Source organism: Podarcis liolepis, assembly GCF_965112155.1.
Source record: "Podarcis liolepis genome assembly, chromosome: 2".
Taxonomy (NCBI): Eukaryota; Metazoa; Chordata; class Lepidosauria; order Squamata; family Lacertidae; genus Podarcis; species Podarcis liolepis.
The window spans coordinates 75,118,644-75,139,546 of NC_139555.1; the positions used below are offsets into that span (position 1 = coordinate 75,118,644).

General features: G+C 43.8%; 1 long non-coding RNA gene across 1 annotated transcript in view; it reads left to right on the plus strand.

Moving 5' to 3' along the window:
• The window catches only part of LOC310700072, a 38,966-nt gene extending 30,870 nt beyond the window's left edge, over positions 1 to 8,096 (plus strand). Inside the window, exon 3 of the long non-coding RNA XR_014522398.1 lies at positions 8,015 to 8,096. This is a non-coding gene — a long non-coding RNA (uncharacterized lncRNA). The remainder of the gene's footprint in view (positions 1 to 8,014) is intronic.
• The last annotated feature ends 12,807 nt before the right edge of the window (positions 8,097 to 20,903 follow it).

The following is a 20,903-nucleotide window of genomic DNA, read 5'->3' on the forward strand; positions in this document are numbered from 1 at the left end:
TCCTTTTCTCAGATCCAACTCAGCCCATCATTTTTCTAAGCTTGCCATTCTAAACTTTTGTGTCATTGGAACTAATTATTGGAGATCCAGTTTTCTAAAGAATAGTTCGATGACATCATCTCCCACAAGAAGAGAGCTCTTGTTAAATGGCTCTTTCCTCCCAAAAGCGACTGCAATAATTCGTTCCTATGACAAGAAATCACCTGTACTTGGCCAACTATTTTGCTGAACAAATCCAGACTGGTTTGGCAGGTTTGACCTCATAAGCAGCCTTCCTGCTCTCCAGACCACAGTCTTGCAACCATAGAATCGCTGTGTTGAAAGGAACATTGAGGTCTCCCAGTACAACTTCAATTCCAGAAAAACATGTATGTGGCATAGGTTTCTGCAACAGGGTTCAGATGGAGGAAAGGTTTGCTGCCACATGCTTCTACCTACACATATTCTGACAGATGTATCTCTCTCTTACATATGCCCCATGAAGTTGCTGTGTGAGGTTTGGAGAAGTACTGGAAGTAACACCTAGCAGGACCTGGGGCAGGGATGAGAGCTCCTTGGACATCCCTGTGTTGTGTTGTGTTGTGTTGTGTTGTGTTGTGTTGTGTTGTGTTGTGTTGTGTTGTGTTGATTAAATGGTTTCTATACCACCTTCACACAAAAAGAATGACAATAAAATAAGGCAATAGAAAACATAATACATACTAAGCAAGAATGTTAAAAACAATTTTTATAAAATACATAAAGAGCATAATTTGAAATACAGTCATACCTCGGGTTAAAGTCGCTTCAGGTTTAGCATTTTTAGGATGCGCTCTGCGGCGACCTGGAAGTAATGGAATGCATCACTTCCAGGTATCGCCGCTCACGCATGCACAGACGCTCAAAATGACATCATGCGCAGAAGCAGCAAATCGCGACCCGCGCACACGCGGGTTGCATTCTGCTCTGGATGCGAATGGGGCTCTGGAACGGATCCCGTTCGCATCCAGAGGTACCACTGTATCAGAACTTAAAAATGTCTTAACCCATCATCCTCCAAAAGCCTGACCACAAAAAAAGTGAATTTTTACCTAGCATGTAAATGAATCTCAAATTGTTAAAGTACAACTCCCATCTTCCCTGGCCATTGGCCATGCTTGCTGATAGGTGTTGGGAGTCTAACAACATCTGGAGGGCCAAGCATTTCCCACCCCTGGGCTGGGAAACTTAAGTCAGCGTGAACTGAATCTCGTTAGCTCTTTCTGAGAGATGCATCCATGCAAAACCCTGGAGTAGGTCAAATACTTCAGATAATGTAAACCAGCAGAAAAGGGTCAACTGCAAATGTAGTTTATAGAATCCTGCGCTGAGTTAGGCATGCTTAGACGCACTGAAATCAGTTGACTGACATGTGCCTGACATGGTGCTGGATTACAGTCACATGTGCTGCAGCATTTCAACAAGGATTTATGACATTTGGTGGTTATTTTAAAGCTTTCCATCCTCACACACTTCAAAGGAGGTTGTTTTCAAAGCACACCTGAAAATCTGTTTGATCGGTACCATTTGTATTAACGTATGGTTCATGAGGCACTGCCTGCCTCAAAAGGGCAGAGCAAAAATGCACCACCTCAATCAATATTGTAACACACTGCATAGAAAGTGGCCCATCTCTTGCCCTCTTGGGTAATGGAATGAGATCTCTCCCCTGGAAGCAACATTCCTATCTTGCTTGAGATGCCATGGGTCTAATTCTTATAAACTCTCAATGCCAGGGAGAGCTGCAGGTGTCCACAACAAATGTGTGAGATGCTGGAGAGTTTTTTGCAGTCTCATCTTTGACGTTTTCAGTGCTCGCTTTCCCTTTTTCATCTTTCCCAAAACTAATATTTTTGTTGTTAAACTTTTATTTTGCCACATACTATAGTTTTATATATTTTGAATACATCACGCCGAAAAAGAAAAAGCACCCGAGAGTCAAAGCGTAATATTCCAAAAGGTGGTCATTTATCCAAAAAGTAAATAACATCCATAGCAAATAATGTGATATTAATATGGTTGATATGTCACTGACCCTGATCTAGGGCTGTGGACTGTCATATGGACGCAGTACAGTGGTACCTTGGTTTTCGAATGTCTCTGTTGACGAACATTTTGGTTTTCAAATGCCGTAAACTGGGAAGTGAATGCTTCGGTTTTTGAACACACCTTGGAAGTCGAACATGCTACGTGGCTTCTGCTGAGTGCAAGATTCTGAGGCCTGTTGAGTTTTCAGTTTTCAAACGTTTCAGAACTCTGTGACTGTTTTCGTTTCACTAGAAAGTGCACCCTCTTTTCCTTTGTGGTGGCCACATTTAGATATACGCCTAAACATGAAGGAGAAGGAAGTGGATAGTACCCACTCTAGCGTGGTGTAGAGGTTAAGAGTGGTGGACTCGTAATCTGGGGAACCAGGTTCGTGTCCCTGCTCCTCCACATGCAGCTGCTGGGTGACCTTCAGCTAGGCACACTTCTCTGAAGTCTCTCAGCCCCACTCACCTCACAGAGTGTTTGTTGTGAGGGAGGAAGGGAAAGGAGATTGTTAGCCACTTTGAGACTCCTTCAGGTAGTGATAAAGCGGGATATCAAATCCAAACTCTTCTACTCTTCTTCTGTGTATGTTCAGTGAAAGAGAGGAGACATGCACAAACTGATACTGGAGAGACTCCAATCACATTGGCTCCATCAGACATCATGCCAAACGCATGTAAGGGTTAGAGGTACCATCCCCTCCCTTTACAATATAATTTCACTTAAATCAACCTCTAAATTCTATCTTGAACATCAAATTATTATTATTTAATTGAAAGAAACTTGTTGGCAAGCAGATGTTACTGATTTCTTTTAACAAAGCAAAAGGGAGGGAGAGGAGGGGCACTGTAGATATTTGGGGCACCATTAAATCAGGTTCTTTGAGGAACCGTTGAAAGAGCTGGGTATGTTTAGTCTGAAGAAGAGGCAATGGAGACGTAAGAGCTGTCTTCAAACACTTGAAGGGCTGTCATGCAGAAGGTGAAATAGAGGTGTTCTCTGCTTCTTCAGAAGGCAGGACTAGATGCTGGCTAAACCTTAGGAGAAGAGTCGCGGGTGGCACTGTGGTCTAAGCCACTGAGCCTAGGGCTTGCCGATCGGAAGGTCGGCAGTTCGAATCCCTGCGAAGGGGTGAGCTCCCATTGCTCGGTCCCGCCTGCTGCCAACCTAGCAGTTCGAAAGCGTATCAGAGTGCAAGTACAGTGGTACCTCGGGTTAAGTACTTAATTCATTCCGGAGGTCCATTCTTAATCTGGAACTGAATCACCACTTTAGCTAATGGGGTCTCCTGCTGCTGCCACGCCGCCGGAGCACAATTTCTGTTCTCATTCTGAAGCAAAGTTCTTAACCCAAGGTACTATTTCTGGGTTAGCGGAGTCTGTAACTTGAAACGTATGTAACCTGAAGCATATGTAACCCGAGGTACCACTGTAGATAAGTAGGTACCGCTCTGGCGGGAAAGTAAACAGCGTTTCTGTGTGCTGCTCTGGTTTCCCCAGAAGTGGCTTAGTCATGCTGGCCACATGACCCGGAAAAACTGTCTGTGGACAAACACTGGCTCCCTCGGCCAGTAAAGCGAGATGAGCACCACAACCCCAGAGTCATCTGCAACTGGACTTAACAGTCAGGGATCCTTTATCTTTACCTTTTTAAACCTTAGGAGAATGGGATGAGTTATCAAGCTGCCTCAGAGAGTGGTGGACCCCACATCCCAGGAGGCATTTAAGCAAAGGCTGGACAACCACCATTCTGGGATGCAGTGGTAGTGACATCTTGCACTGAGCAAGGAGTTAACCAGTTAACCCTTTAAAATCCTTTCCCACTCTACAGTCCTATGATTCATTCTGTAGGTTCTGCACTGCTGTTGTGCATTCACTCTGAGGGCAAAGCCGTGTTACGCTTCTGTACCAAAAATCTGTCTCCACCCTGCACCCCCCATTATATCACACACCCATCATTTTGTGACTATTTCCTAGTGAGGAGGATGAAGTCATGTGGCAGAGGAGAGCACATAAAGACACAAAGAAAAAGGGGGAAGATCTCTGGTTTCTTCCTTTATCTTTCCAGTAAAGCTGCAGGAAGTATAAGTGGCGGTGATTCATTCGTTTAACCAAGGGAAACCCATATTTGGTGCCTCGAACCCAAAGTCAGAAGACGTAACCATCATGTAGGTCTACCACGTGCCCCCAGAATGAAGATCTCCTCTGACAACACACCTCTTAATGAGCCCTCATTTGAGATCCAAATTTACTTCTGCTTTCCACAAACCAGTGATTATATCAATTTTCTTGCTCTAAGTTACAGGCTTTAGAAATGCCCAACATGGAGCTGAAGTTGTTGCAAGCAGGTGGGCAGGATTATAAGTACATAAGGGTGTCTGCCACTGTTTTTAGAGGTTGGCAGAACATTCTTAACCCCTGAATTCTCAGGTTTTCAGCAACTGAAACAGGAATTGAACCCTTTCCACTTGGCATCTGTGGGGGAGGCTCCATTTCAAGTAACTCGTGGCCCTCCAGATGCTGTTAGGCTACAACTCCCATCATCCCTGACCATTGGCCATGCTGGTTGGAGCTGATGGAAGTTGGAGTCCAGCAACATCTGAAGGACCACAGATTTCCCCATCCCTGCTCTATAAGACTACTACGGTGGTACCTCGGGTTAAGAACTTAATTCATTCTGGAGGTCTGTTCTTAACCTGAAACTGTTCTTAACCTGAAGCACCACTTTAGCTAATGGGGCCTCCCGCTGCCGCCATGCCGCTATGCGATTTCTGTTCTCATCCTGAGGTAAAGTTCTTTACCTGAGGTACTATTTCTGGGTTAGCGGAGTCTGTAACCTGAAGCATATGTAACCTGAAGCGTATGTAACCCGAGGTACCACTGTACTCCCTCATCCACATTTCTGTTTGCCCCATGATTTTTAGTCACACGATAGAGAGGTTCTTTTTTTTTTTGTCTCACCACTTTCCCCAGGAAAACCCACTGTTTAACACTCAGTCAGAACAAACATCAATTGGGAGACAACAAAGAAACCTCTTTGACCTTTGGTTAAAGATCACAGGACAAAGGGGAGGGGGAATCAGGGGGGGGATAGCCTTTCGGGCTATTATTACTATTAATCATTTCCTTTCTATACCACTTTTTAAAGAAAGAAATTGTGTGATTTGCAACCTAAATTAAAATATCAAATGAACCAATCCAAAATAAAACATTACTGAAGAAAGTGAAAAATAAAGTATACATTCAGAGCAACATAATTAACAGGAAAATAACATATTACCTTAAAGATTTCAACAACAGCAACAGCAACAACAAACTTTACAAAGGAGGTCAGCTACAGAATGTGCATTGAATGCAGCAAAGTTAACAAAAATAATTTTATCTGAAACATTTCAAAAGGAAACATTACTAAAGGAAGTCAAATATAAAATGCCCATTTGGAACAGCATAGTTAGCAAGGGGATAAAATCTGTGGTTTGTGTCCATGCAGCTGTGCAATTATATGCAACCATCCATACATTCCCTCACTGCCATTCTATGAAGAAGAGATGTACAATATATTGTACAATAATTTCATCATCCTTTCCACTTTGCTTTAGAAGACTGCAATTTGCTACTTCATAGCACACTGCCAATTCCCTTCACTTTGTCTTCAATCTGTGCCAATATTCTCCCTGCAAACCTAGTGGAAACCAGCAGCAAAGTACTAGTATTCTATAAGAATTGCTGAAATATTGGGAAACAACAAACTCTCTGTCTCTGTCTCTCTCTATAATATTAACATGTCACCTTGCAAATTATATGGTCCATATATGAAGTAAATGAAAAACGATTTTATTATTTAGTGTAATTAATTAATTTACAGGCTGTTGAATTAATTAGGGGAGTTTACAAAGCAAGAAACCTCTATAAAACTACAAGACTAGAATACAAATAAAATGAAAAAGTGTACTGTCCATAAAATATCCACTATCAAAAGAAAACACTAAGCAGTGCATTTTAAGAATTAACAGTCCAGAAACGCCTGAACTAACAAGCAAGTTTTGGATAGGAGCGGGTCTAAAACACGTCACAGCTGACACCTCTCAGAGGAGAACATTTTGGTTCATTACAATCAAAATCTTTTGAGACTTTCCTGCATGTTAATTGCAGCAGAGAGAATAGAAGAGCAGAAGCAACTTAATGATGCCCATAACTTTCAATTTTCAGGGAAACCCACATTGCATAACCTGGGAAAATTACTATATGGTCAGAGGAGATATAATTTTAGAAGCCAGTATCTTGTGTAGGTGGATATAAAAGAGGGTTTCCTCCAGTACAACAACCTGTTTAACATCACTTGTGTCGGCCTGAGTTAAGGCTTGTTCTGTAATTAGCCATGAAAATGTTATCTCTTTAATCTTTTAACCGATGGAGCTGCAATTATTTGCAATGAAATGACGCCAGTTCCAGAAGAATGGGTTCTGTTCATCCGCTGTCTCTTCTCTCTGGAATGTAATACCTTGGGTTTGCCTGTGAACATATCTGCAGCGTACTCCTGGAAAGATAACATTGTTGCCTCTGTGCAGAGAGCCCCATAAAATCCCTTGATGTTACTGCAATGTATTAGGCATGTACATGGCCCCCAAGATTTACTCTGCATCTGTGCATTTTTAAAAAATCTGCTTTTGAGCTGCTCTGCTCTCTCTCTGCTTTGATCTCTGTTTCTGGTTCCACGTCACTCTGTACAAACAAAGCTCTGTGTTTCCCCATTCATTATAATGGGGAATTTAAACAGCTATAATTTTTCCTCTTTTGGCCAAAGTGGATGAAATGTAGGAGCTCTTCCAGAGAGGACTAAGCCCACAGAACTGTCCAGGGGCTTTGTGTGACAGAAGGAAAGAGGTACCACTTTCCTCTGTAATTTGTTGTTGTTGTTTAGTCATTTAGTCGTGTCCGACTCTTCGTGACTCCATGGACCAGAGCACGCCAGGCACTCCTGTCTTCCACCGCCTCCCGTAGTTTGGTTAAACACATTTTAGTAGCTTCGAGAACACTGTCCAACCATCTCGTCCTCTGTCGTCCCCTTCTCCTTGTGCCCTCCATCTTTCCCAACATCAGGGCCTTTTCCAGGGAGTCTTCTCTTCTCATGAGGTGGCCAAAGTATTGGAGCCTCAGCTTCAGGATGTGTCCTTCCAGTGAGCACTCAGGGCTGATTTCCTTCAGAATGGATAGGTTTGATCTTCTTGCAGTCCACAGGACTCTCAAGACTCTCCAGCACCATAATTCAAAAGCATCAATTCTTCGGTGATCAGCCTTCTTTATGGTCCAGCTGTCACTTCCATACATCACTACTGGGAAAACCATAGCTTTTACTATATGGACCTTCCTCTGTAATAGGGTTACCATATTTCAAACAGTGAAAATCCGGACAGAAAAGTTGTTGAGCTTTTTTGGCAAAATCACAGGGGGGGGGTGTCAAAAAAGGCACTGCCGACATGGGCTGTCATGCACCCGGATTTTCCCAGACATTTTCCTGATTTCCGCCCAGACACTGCTGCCGACTGCAGTATTCCAGATATGTCCTGGAAGTTCCAACCCTACTCTGTAATCCCACATAAGAGAAGTGGCTATCCCTGTGACCTTAAAACAATTAAGTGGCTGGGTGGTGTACATTCTTTCTTGTACGTATTTTAAAAACTTTGCAGCTTTGCACTTTCTTTCTGGAGCTAGTTTCTGTCCTCTGACAGGCCTTTACAGCCCTCCAATACGCTGTGCAATCTGAGGCTGTCTAGAATGCTGTGACATAGCATGCAACCATCATGACTAGCAGCCATTGATAGCCTTTGCCTCAATTAATCTGTTTAATCCCTTTTAAGGCTGTCCCAGTTGATGGATATCACTACACCTTGTGGCAGCAAATTCAACTATATACAGTAGCTCCAGTCTCTGATCATTTTGATTGCCTTTTTCTGCAACTTTTCCAGCTCTAAAGCATCCTTCCTGAGACACAGCAACCATGGATTTGTATACCTGAAGGAGCGTCTCCACCCTCATCGTTCTGCCCGGACACTGACGGTTCCCTCACTGCGAGAAGCCAAGTTACAGGGAACCAGGCAGAGGGCCTTCTCGGTAGTGGCACCCGCCCTGTGGAACGCCCTCCCACCAGATGTCAAAGAGAAGAACTACCAGACTTATAGAAGACATCTGAAGGCAGCCCTGTTTAGGGAAGCTTTTAATGTTTAACAGACAACTGTATTTTAATGCTTTGTTGGAAGGTGCCCAGAGTGGCTGGGGAAACCCAGCCAGATGGGCGGGGTATAAATAATAAATTATTATTATTATTATTATTATTATTATTATTATTATTATTATTATTAAGACATTACGGTACCAACAGTTTTATTACTTGATCCATTTCCTGACGATTCCTAATGTAGAATTAACTTTCTTTTCTTTTACAACTGACATACACTGGGTTAGCAACTTCCCTGAGTTATCTACAATGACCCTGCGAACTCTTTCTTGGTCAATCATGGTCAACTCAGACCCCATAAGTGTATATGTGATGTTAGGATTTTGACCTACGTGTGGCCGCGTGCACATTTATTCTTATTCATGCTAAATACTTCTGAATAATTTCAGATGTCATATAGCACCCAGCCAGTCTCCCCATGTTTGTCATATTGGACTTCTACCACATGCAAAGACAGGCAACTTCCATAGATCTATCACTGCATTTATGATGGTTTGCTTCTACTTTAAACGTAGCTCAGAGCAGACTGTGACATGGAATATCAGCTACCATTGTGCAGATAAGTCACTCCTCTGTTATCTAGCTAGCACTAGGACTGCACCACCCATTTTGGGCATGGATTGATCACCTTGTAGAAGGAGAGCCATTATCTAAAGCGATTAGTGTGCTCTTATCCTTAGAGTCTCACTCAATTAATCATGCATTGGCTGTGACTTACAACTATTTGCCGCTCCTAGCTGTCACGGTGTCAGTGAATGTTGGCATACAAGGGCGTGCTCAATTCAACTTCCTGGGCTGATGGCAATTTCTGAGGGTAACTTTTTCTTTTTTTAACTCCAGCAGAAGACTGAGAAAAAATGAATGGAGCCTTAATAAATAATAGTGGGAAGTGGAAAGAAGATGTTTGAGTACTACAAGCCTGTTGACGTAATAAACAAAATAGTTGAAATGAAAAAGGTTCTCATAAGTTGTGGGAAAACCAACCTTTCATTCTAATAACTCTAAAGAGAGTTAGTTGCCTGTAGGGCTGAATGAAGCCCGCCAACATCCCACTCAGAAGCAAAGTCCCTAGACCCCCAGGTGGGGAAACTGTGGTCCTTTAAATGTTCTCATCATCCCTGCCAGATGGCTATGGGAGTTGGGGCTGATGGGAGTTGGAGTCCAATAGCATCTGGTGGGTTACAGAGTCTCCACTTCTACCCACCTTAGAGCAAAACTTCCCATTGAAAGGTAACCAGAGCTAAGAAAATATTAACTTGTCATGGGGCCTCACCAGATGAGAGGCTCTGAAAGGACCATATCCTGTGCTGAGAATACTAAGTTGGTGATGCTGGCTCTCAAGCATTGGGTCCCTTAAAGTGTCTGTGCCTGGTCCTAGTAATTGTCTGATTCTTTCAGTTACAGCAATGTACTCAATCCACAGCAGGTGTTGATCTCTAGACAACTTGCCCAATGCAGATGTTTCTTCCTTCTTATTCTTTCATCAGCACAGGACCTCTCCTAATTCTTATTATGGGTGGTATCCAACTAACACAGCTCATCAACACAAGGATTTACACTTGCCCAGTGGTACTTCCCCCAAGTCATTCATGTATCACTAAACTATGATTTAGTGTTGCATCCAAACATGACCACTGTCACAGATCACAGTTTAGGTGCCTCTTCAAAGTTTAGGTGCCTCTTCACTTAGCAACAATTATGATTGATAAATGAACTGGGAAATTTCAGAAATTTAGTGAGTTGGTTATATTAGATAATCCTAATCCTACGGGACGCGGGTGGCGCTGTGGGTAAAACCTCAGTGCCTAGGACTTGCCGATCGTATGGTCGGCGGTTCGAATCCCCGCGGCGGGGTGAGCTCCCGTCTTTCGGTCCCAGCTCCTGCCCACCTAGCAGTTCGAAAGCACCCCTAAGTGCAAGTAGATAAATAGGTACCGCTTTATAGCGGGAAGGTAAACGGCGTTTCCGTGTGCTGCGCTAGTGCTGGCTCACCAGAGCAGCTTCGTCACGCTTGCCACGTGACCCGGAAGTGTCTCCAGACAGCGCTGGCCCCCGGCCTCTTAAGTGAGATGGGCGCACAACCCTAGAGTCGGACACGACTGGCCCGTACGGGCAGGGGTACCATTACCTTTTTAAGCCTATTAATTTGAAAATTCAAGACTGAAATTGTCCTGTGGACAATTAGATGGGATATAAAGTTATTCCAGCACTGAAATGCAAGAGCCTAAGGCTTCAGGTAACTTCTCCTGTGATCTTTTTACATCAAGGCATTTGAGTATTCCTAAAAACCACCTTCATCTTGTTGCATTCTCAGAGTGGGTCTCTTTATTATGCCTGCTGTGTACTTTGACAAGGAACAATTCATTGCAGACTTTGCGGAGTCTTCTTTGTTAAAATGAAATATAGAGATGAGCCCGACAGGTTGGGAAGAATGTTGTTATCTTAGAAACCTGATATGAACAATGCTTTAAAAGTACCCAGTGTTGTGTGTGTGAATGTGCGCATGTGAACGGAGTCTGTGTTCAATAACTCTCTCCATATCGAAACATAGATGTCAGATGGATCTATGTGTCTAGTGGTGGTAATGGTGTGGGCAAATTATGCTATGCTTTATTTATACCACTTTTTGGCCCAAAACCCCTCCCCCCCAATTGTGAATATCATATTCACGCAACAAATGGTACCATAGAGATGCAATAAAATACAACTAATCATCAAAACAACATAAGGAGGTATATGTTGTGTACATTGTATATAACTGTTGCAGGTAGGTGTAGCTCAACTTGCTGAGAGAAGAGTTTGCATGTGGTTAGAAAAGGATAAAACAGGGTTCCTCTGGATTCCTAAACCATCCTCTTTGATCTCTGTGCTGATCTAGCCTTTGAAATTAGGTTGTTTCTCCTTTCTTTCCATTTCCCTCTCCTCACTTCTCCATTGAACCTCACACCATGAGGTCATCTTGGATCTACCTCTCCAGAGAACAAAGGGACAAGCCTGGCCACCTTTTGTTTCTCCAACTCAGTTGGTTAGCTTAGAAGGTCGGATTTGAGTTGGGCTGCAACAGCTCCAGATCACTACAGGTGATCACTACAGGTCTGAAGGGGGTGAAGCATCAGGCAGGAAGGAGAGACAGGTATGAGGAAAAGGAAGAAGAAACCATAAAAAGGAGGGCGTTCACAGAAGATTAATTATCTAATTAAATTATTTGTTTTGCTGAAGCCCAGTGTTAATAACTGTTGAGGTGATAAGCCATAAAAGTAAAGCTTTTGGTTGACAATTTTAGTCCAAGCGCTCTCATGACAATCTTGTGATACTAAGGGCAGTGTAACTGGGTAATGTCTGTGATGGCACTTTGTGACTTCTCCCAGCCAAAAGTTATTAACCAAAGAGCAGTCCAGCCACAAGCAAGGGTGCTTTTCAGTGGAAATAATTCAAGCATATGCATGTCTGAATCAGCCTAAGTTGGAGTATTTTTAATGTTTAAAAAACAAGGAAGTGTGTGTATATGGGTGTGTGATGGGATGTGCCCTCAAGAACACAAGAGCTAAGAAAAATAACAATAAAATCTATCACTGAGAAGTTTGTGTTGCAGTGCACAGCAAAAAACACTTGCAGATGCTGAGCCTTGAATCTGTAGTCTATTGTACAGTCTAATTTAGAGCAAAATGGGTTCCCCCCTTTTTTAAAGAAACCTAGATTAGCTTCAATTTGTAATCACAGGATAATGTGTCACTTGCACTTTATTATGTGAATAAGACGGGGGGGACAGGAGGAGGGGGGAGGCTGACAAGTTCACCCCCCCTGCCTTTACATAGGTACATTAATGGCAATTACTGCATTTCCACGATCAAATTGCAGTCTCGCTTAGCAACTTCTTTTTTAAACCAGCACACTTCTGGCGCCTTCTATAAATGGGAATCCTGATGACAATGACTACCCCAATGGCAGCCACAGTGTCATTCGCGGAAAAGTGATGGGCTGCAGTGAAACTGCCTTACAGCCAAATGATCATATCTTGAATGGGTGCTCTTAGAAAATGAGCACCAAGCCCAACTGATATCCTTAGAGCAACAGGTCCTATCTATGCTATACATTTAAAGCACTATTACACCAGATTTAGGCAGCCATGGCTTCCCTCAGAGAATCCTGAGAAGTGTAGTCTGTTAATGTGCTAAGAGTTGCTAGGAGGCCTCTGTGCCCCTCACAGAGATACAATTTTCAGAGTTCCCCTCGGAAGAGGGATTGGTTGTTAAACCACTCTGAGAATTTTAACTCTCAGCAGCCTTAACTAAACTTCCCAGGATTCTCAGGGGGAAGCAATGACTGCTTAAAGTAGTATAATAGCACTTTAAATGTTTAGTGCCATCCAGAGCGGCTGGGGCAACCCAGCCAGATGGATGGGGTACAAGTAATAAAGTTGTTGTTGTTGAAAAATAGGTCCTGCTGCTTTGAGAGTAGTTCCCTCAGAGAGCTACAGTTCCCAGAATGGTTTAACAATCAACCCCTCTTCCCAACTATGTAGGAAGTGCAGCATTGTCAGGGGGGTCGAGGTCTCCTAACAACTCTCAGCGCCCTGGAAAAAAACGCGACAGTTCTCAGGATTCTTGTGGAGGGGAGCCATGACTGTTTGAAGCAGTGTAATACTGCTTTGCATGTATAGGGCATGTGGGGCCACAGGGGTCTAGTCTTCAAAACACGGTAGCTAATCTTTAGGTGTGCTTTCCCATGTATTGGACAAGTGTGAATTAATTTCCCCAGGCATCGCCTCGCCCAACGGTCATCACTTGTATCTTATCAGCCTGTTTGGCCTTCCTTCAGTGCGATGTTGACTTCTACCCGGCTGCCACTGACACAGTGCAGACTCGCTCCTTACCGGTCGTGAATCTCCTGGCAGCTTCCCCAGGTGGGAACCTCTGGAATTTATCGGAACCGATAAACCAGAGCAGACCCTCTCCATCATTTCCCTACAACGCTCTTGAAACCTCTAAATTTGAAACTAGTCTTCCTGGAAAGCCAGACTCGGGGGGGGGGTAAATGAGTCATAAGCTTTGGCATGCTGCTCCCACAACCTCCAACCCAAAAGCAGCAGCAGCAGCACTTGAGAGCCTCAGCCTAGGCCTCCTGTAATTGACAAAACAGTAGGAAGTCCTTTTTCATTGTTTTCGAGGGGCTGCACTCATAGATATTTCCTAGAAAAGAAAGAAAGAAAAGCTGCCTGTGTTTGTGTGTTTCCATGTGAACCGGCACAAGGAAATCCACAGACACCAGATGCGGTTGAGAAATAGTAGGTGTTTCGTATGCCCGTGTCTGCATAATCTCTTGCTTTTGGTATGCAGTAAACATTCCACATGTTTAAGGGAACCTCCTACACAGCTGTAGTAAGGACATTCTTAAAACTGAGGTCCAGCCTTCTGCCAAAGCAACGGTCACAAAGTTCTTGGTATTTACTTGACTGCAGTTGACGCACGCACACACACACACACACACAGAGAGAGAGAGAGAGACTGAATTGCATGTTTTTCCATAACTCCCACAGTGGGACTCTAATCTTAGCAATGAAAGTGGGTGAAATGTTTTGCCAGCACTCCATATCTATCTATTCCTGCTCACTTTTCACCACTTGTGTAGGGAAGGGGGGGTAGATAAAACCTAAACTATCCAAGAGAAACAGGGGGAAGTAAAGGTGCTACTTGTACATTTTCATAGAATTCAAACTGCAGGAAATTGCTTGAAAGTAACTTGACCAATTTTTTAAAATGGAATTAGATTTAATTTCACTTAACTTCCTCCCCACTCCTCCATGTGTTGTTAATGTGTGGTTACGCTCACCCTAATTCTCTAGGTGGGGGGCTTGCAGGGTTGCATTTCTGCCCAGGCTTGGATGGAATCTACACATATATAAAAAATGCTGTGAAAATGCTTTTTTTTAAAAAAAAGTTTTGAAAAATATATTGAATTTCCCATAGCTCGCTGTCGCCATCTAGTGTCACATTTGTATATCGCACTTTACAACAGACTTAAAATGTTTTATTTGCAGCTGTATAGCTGAGGTCTTGCTCACATTCGGAAGGATGCGACCAGAGCTTTACTGCTGTTTTGTAACCATTCTGTTTCTTTACGCATGTATAATTTGAGCATGGGCTCACAGCCTAATAACTCAAAAGACACCCCAAAATCTTTCAGAGCTCCAGCTTAGCTCTCAGATCCTCATTTTGCATCTTCTCTCCTTCAACACAATAGGTTGCTTGCCTTTTCACAGATACAGCTAAATGATGTCACTATTCCTCCCTCCACTTGAGAAGAGGTGGGAAGAAAGTGGAAGAAGGTGCCCCTCTCCTAGAAGGAATATCTGCCTGTTTCCTTGGCTTTTGTTAAAAGCAATCCCCTTGGCAACTGGAGGATTCCAAGCAATTCATCACCTCAGTTTTCATAACAATAGAATTTGCCAGGCCAGATGATGTGCTAAGGCACAACCCTGCCTGGCAGGTTTTAAGCCTAGTTTCCCTCTTCTAATCAAAACCAAGTTGGAAGGGCTTCTTAGAAGAACATTCAGACCAACCCCAATCCAATAACATTATGATGTTATTTCCATCCTCCCGCCCCACTGGATTACCTTTGAGAGGGAATTTTATGGGTGGTATTCGGCACTAGTGCTACTCAAAGTAAACCTATTTAAATTAACATACATTACTTAAGTTAAATCCATTAATTTAAATGGGTATACTCTGAGTAAGTCTTAGGTGATTACCACCCTTTTTAGTAAAAGTGTGTTTTTTTGTGTGTGTGTTTTAAAAGCCTTATCCAACCGTTGGAAAGAGTCAAGATCCTTTTATGCCCAGATATCCTCTGACTACCCACATTTTAAAAAATAATAATGAAAACAGTCGTCTTCATAAATTGTACTTCAACAAAGAATATTTCCTCAACTTCTGGATTGCATCTGCATATGGATGAGCAAATCTGTCCATTTCAGTTTCTTGTTCTTCCCAATTTTAAGTTCTATTTGCCACACTCTGCATCACTTTGCGATCTTCCTTAAAAAAAAAAAAGTCCTCACAAAACTCCATCAGCATTTAGTGTGTATTTATCCTAATATACATGCTTTTGTATGCAATTTTACCTCACACCCATTTTTGCAAGCAATTTCCCCTAAAACTGTATGACACATTTTCATATTTCATTCGCACCAATATATGCATACTTTCCCCTGATATATGCATCTTGTACATGTTACTTGGTTAGAGAAATAGCCAAAAAAGCGATTTGGAGATATGAGACTTTCCAAGGATAGCTGTTTTTTTCAGCTTCAGGAACTGCAAATTCGATAGATTTGCATTAAAATGTTAGCTGAGCCAGATTTCTCACTCATCCCTAACCTGCCATTGCTCATGGTGCCCTCCTCCACATCAGAGACAGAACTGCCAGCAGCCCCTCCAAATAATAATAATAATAATAATAATAATAATAATAATAACCCAAGCTTGGTGGGTAGTCCACCCTGCCTTTCCTCTCCCTCTCTCTCCTAAGTCCTGGGTCCCCTTCCTTTTATGTCACAGGTCTTCACCAGCATGGCCAAATCTCCCACCCAAAGGCCAGGCCCCATTTCCAACCATGTCTCTTTCAACCACAACCCACCACATCCAAGGGAGACATCAAATCTGGACAATGGAGTCAAGGAGCTCTCCTACAATCACATTATGAGAATGAGGCCTACTTAACTCACAGATTTCTTAACCATTTCCTCATAAATTGAGAGTGGGGCTACCTTTCTCCATCCATCTACTTGTGCACAATAGGGCAATAATTCTGATTCATGAGTATGCGTACCTCAAACATCGCCTATTTGACAATCTGTGTCCCCAAGCCCTAGCAGAATTAGGAAACAGCTGACTTATACTGTGAACCTGCCATGGCATTTCCTAATTTTGCAACAACAGTTTATGGAGTGTCAGAGACGAGTCAGGTGCTGGTAACATGTCTGAAAATCCCGAGAGGCCTAACAAATTCCTCACAGGCTGTGGAATGAAGATCATGTGCAGAGATGGCTTTGTGTGAATAGTTGTGGTCTGGAGGGATTTCAAGAACAATGTACACATGGCTACCCCAGTAGCCACTTGTTCCATGACGAACAGTACAAGGTCTCTGAATTCCTTCATTATTGCAAACAGCACTATAATGTGGTGTGTGTGTGTGTGTGTGTGTGTGTGTGTGTGTGTGGTGGAATTTAACAAGGAAAGCAGACAAGTCTTATATGGGGAAACTGCAGAGAAGACCCAGTGGGTTTTGCTTAAATAAGTTACCTTGCTCCAGCGTACTTCCCAATGCATAGCCATAGCAACAAATAGCAGCTTTATTGAAAGATTCCCCAAATAGGAACAGATTGAGTCAGAACTTTGGACTGCCTAGCTCGGTATTTGCCTACACTGACTGGCAGCTGCTTTCCAAGGTTTCAGACAAGGGATACTCTCAGCCCTCCCTGCAGATGCCAGGATTGAACATGGGGTCTCCTACGGACAAATGCAGTTGCTCTGCTGATGAGCCACCCCACCCCATCCCTACAGCATAATGAGTCTCTGATACCATCCTCAGCTCTGCGGAACAGACTGCATGAATCACATTGGGTGAGAGGGCAATGACAGAGGACCCCATTTGAGAAAAGTTGTCTGTAAGAGCAAGCCTCCTCCATCTCCACATAAACCTCCAGCTCCTTGGAGGGAAAGCTGTATATAAGCATAGCAAACCTAAATAGAAGAAGCTTCCATGGATAGTGCATTGACTGTGGATCTAGGTCAGAGTTTCCCAAACTTGAGTCTCCAGCTGTTTTTGGACTACAGCTCTCATCATTCCTGACCACTGGTCCTGCTAGCTAGGAGTGATGGGAGTTGTAGTCCAAAAACAGCTGGAGACCCAAGTTTGGGAAGCCCTGATCTAGATTATATGCCATTTAGCCATTTATTCTCTTGGATAGCATGAGCCAGTCTTCTTCTTCTTTCCCTCCAACAGGACTCAAAGTGGTTTACATCCACTGACAGGGACTGAGTTGTTTTAATTTTTGCATACACCTTGAAAGTGGTTGACAAGTTGTGTCCAGCCTTCTGTTTTTCATTTGGGAATATTGTGTATTCTGCTTATATTTATACTACTTTTTGCTCTTATTATGGAAAGAAGGGCAGCCATTGTTGCTCCAGAATTTAAGGGCTGATTCAACCTGATCTACCTTATCCAAAGCATAAGTAGCACACCATGGGAAGGGTTGGTGGAGAGTAATTCTCCACTTTTACAGTACCAGATGGAGCTTGTGCACAGCTGCCCGGGACACAGTAGGCTGATGTGGAGCGCAGAAGATGAGCAGAATCAGGAGTGTGGAAAGCCATGATTGTCAGCGGTGAGTTGGACTTGGAGAGTCCTATATGGGGAATGGGGGCTGCAGACCATAAAGCACATGGAAAGAGAAACTTGGCTTGAATGGCTTATCTGGAATTGTCCTATGATGTGCTCTTCCTGAACTCTGAAAAAGAAGTGAAGGACTCACTATGTCTCCTCTGAACTTTCCACATTCTGTTGTACTTCCCACCAACACCAAGTAATTTCTGACACAGCCTAAACAGCCTTCCCCAGCCTGGTGCCCTCCAGATGTTTGCAGGCACAATTCCCATTCCACAAGTCCCAGTCTATGCTGGCTGGGGCTGATGAGAAATGCACTCCAAAACATCTGGAGGGCACCAGGTTGGGGAAGGCTAGCATAGGATAATTTATCTCCATAATGCTAGCAACGGAGGGTAGGGTGGGGTGGGGAGAGTATATAATTTGAAACGTTGCAGGAGCTTCCCTCTTATTCTTTTTCCTCGGCACAGATAATAACATGTTATGGACACAATGGCAGCCCAGAGTAGTCGATGATTAATGGCTGCCCACTGCAGAGAGTGCACACACAGAAGGGCTATTCAGCCTAGGCAGTTTCATTATTGTCTTCCACCTACTGCTTCTAAGAGAAAGTGATCAGAAGAACAATGACCCATTTTGACAGGAGGGCAAAATGCACACAGCCAACATTCAAGGCTCCAATCAAGGAACATTGTGTCACTTCCAGATGTGGCTGATGACCAAAGACCAAAAGTACAAGTCTTGCTTTGGTGGAGTAAAGAGAGGCCCTTAAAGGCTGCTGATTAGCCTGAAGCCTTTCCAGACCGAACACTGTAATATTCAATCAAAGGGGCAATCTCCCGTGTGTGCGTTCTTGCTTCCACCAAAATGAAAAAGGAATCTTGCGATTGTGATCTGTCTGGGGAACAAGGCAGAGTCATGGACAGCTGTTGAAGTTCTTGGCACCCTGCACTTGGCACCCACTGATGGGTCAGCTTTGGCATCTGTCTCCAGGAAGTTGTGGTGATGGTACCGAAAACCTCTGAGTGTGGAGGCAAAGTTTCATGTATTTTTCATGATAAAAAAGGAAAGGAAAGGAAGCTTTGAGAATACAGAATGCAACCTTATGCATCCTAACTCGGTGCATATTCAAAAGGGCAACCCTTCGCATCCTTACTCAGAAGTAAGTTGCACTGTGCTCAGTAGGGCTTACAGTCCCTGGAAAATATATATAGGATTGCATCTGGGCAAAGCAACCACTTATGGTCAGGGAAGGGAGTGGTTGTTGAAGATGGACCACCAAATCCAAAACCAGGTTGGAAGGTGGGGTGGCTACCAGGGTAGAAGTCGGCCAGCTGTGTTTTCCATTTCCTTTTTAATTCCTTCAGTTTAATGTTAAAAAGACTTTCCTTCCCATTGGATGCAATGGCAGTGGGGAGGCAGCTGCGTTTGGCAGCTGATTTTGGGTGACATGAAATGGTGACAAATTCTTAGTTATGTGATTGATCATTGTTATATTATTATTTTACTACCATGACGGGGGAGAAGCCCTTGTGGGCTTTTCTGCCTCAGGTTCCAAAATATCTTGACCAGCCTTGAGTCTTCTGTGCCTTGACCCTGAAGTGAAGTGGGGGCACCATTTGCTGTTCTGCCCCAAGGGATGGGGGGGGGGACCTTTAGTTGGGATATCAGTATGGCAACTTCAATAAAAGTAGGGTTCAAAAACCTGAGATGAGCCTCCAGAACCACAGGAGGCTCCCTGCTTCAGAGATGCACCCTGTGTGAAGGGCAGTCTGCTGCAGACCTGCTTTAAAGAGCCATAAGAAGGAGGAGCAGGGACCATGTTGTTGCTATGACTTGCCCAGTCAGTGCCTACTAGCATAAAGGTAAAGGGACCCCTGACTATTAGATCCATTCGTGGATGACTTTGGGGTTGCGGTGCTCTATTTATCTACTTTCTACTTGCACTTTTGACGTGCTTTTGAACTGCTAGGTTGGCAGGAGCTGGGACCGAACAACGAGAGCTTACCCTGTCAAGGGGATTCGAACTGCCGACCTTCTGATCGACAAGCCCTAGGCTCTGTGGTTTAACCCACAGTACCACCCGTGTCCTCCCTACTAGCAGAGCAGGCCCTTATTTACACTAGAGTTTTTCAATTTTGCTGCAATGCTAACAATGATAATGGGCTCATTATGATTCCCAGTGGACTGGAGTGTGCATTAGCAACTAATTGGCGATTTTGTGGAAGGTTATGTCTATTTTTTTCTGCTTAAGAGGATGCAGATGCCATGATCAATAGCCTTTATTGGAACTGCTAGGAGATGCTCACCAACCCCTGAGTTGGTTGGCTGCTTACTTTCCACAATCCTTAGAGGGTCATTGCCTATCAGGTGAGGACCAGGTTTAAAATCCCGCTTGGCTATGAAGCCCACCAGCTGACCTTGGCCCAGTTCCTATCAGCCTCACCTAATTATGTTGTTATGCAGATAAAATGGGATCAGAAATAACAATTCACACCACTTTGAGCACTTGGGAAGACAAGTGGAATATGACTGCAAATAATGTTCCTGTGGCTAGCACCTTCCAGGATTATTGCATACCCTCCAACATTTCTCTGGAGAAAATAGGGATGTCCTAAGGGAAAGCGGGACATTCTGGGATCAAATCAGAAACTGGGATGGCTTCTGTAAATCCAGGACAATCCCTGGAAACTAGGAATACTTGAAGGGTCTGTTATTGTCAGGCAGTTGACAGCCTAGCACAGCTGTAATCTAGACTGCAGTGCACAGAACACCTTCCTGCTGGTCCAGACTATCCAGAATGTGCTTTCTGGAGCAATAACATTTAAGAAGACTGGGTCAACTCCAAGGAATGCCTATCTAAGCCAGGAATGAGTAACCTCAGGCCTTGGGGACAAATGCAGCTCTCCGGGGCTCTTTATATGGGCCTAAGGATTCCTCTCGGGACACATGCCTTTCTCAGCCATCCTCCTCTGCTCGGGTCACATCATTCACTGCCCTCCTTGCCTGGCTGGAATTTGTCCTTGAATTCTGATGCTACTACTTCCTGCTTGCCTGCATGGAGGGTAGAAATGAGTGTGTGGAGGAACTGCCCTACTGGACGAAGGGAAAAGCAACATTCATTGCCCTGCCCACTTTCCCCTCTGTCTCCAACGCTTGTGGCCCTGGAAGGCTGCCCAGAAGGGAGGGTGGTCCTCAGTCTGAAATCAGTTCCCCACCCTGCTCCAGATTATGCT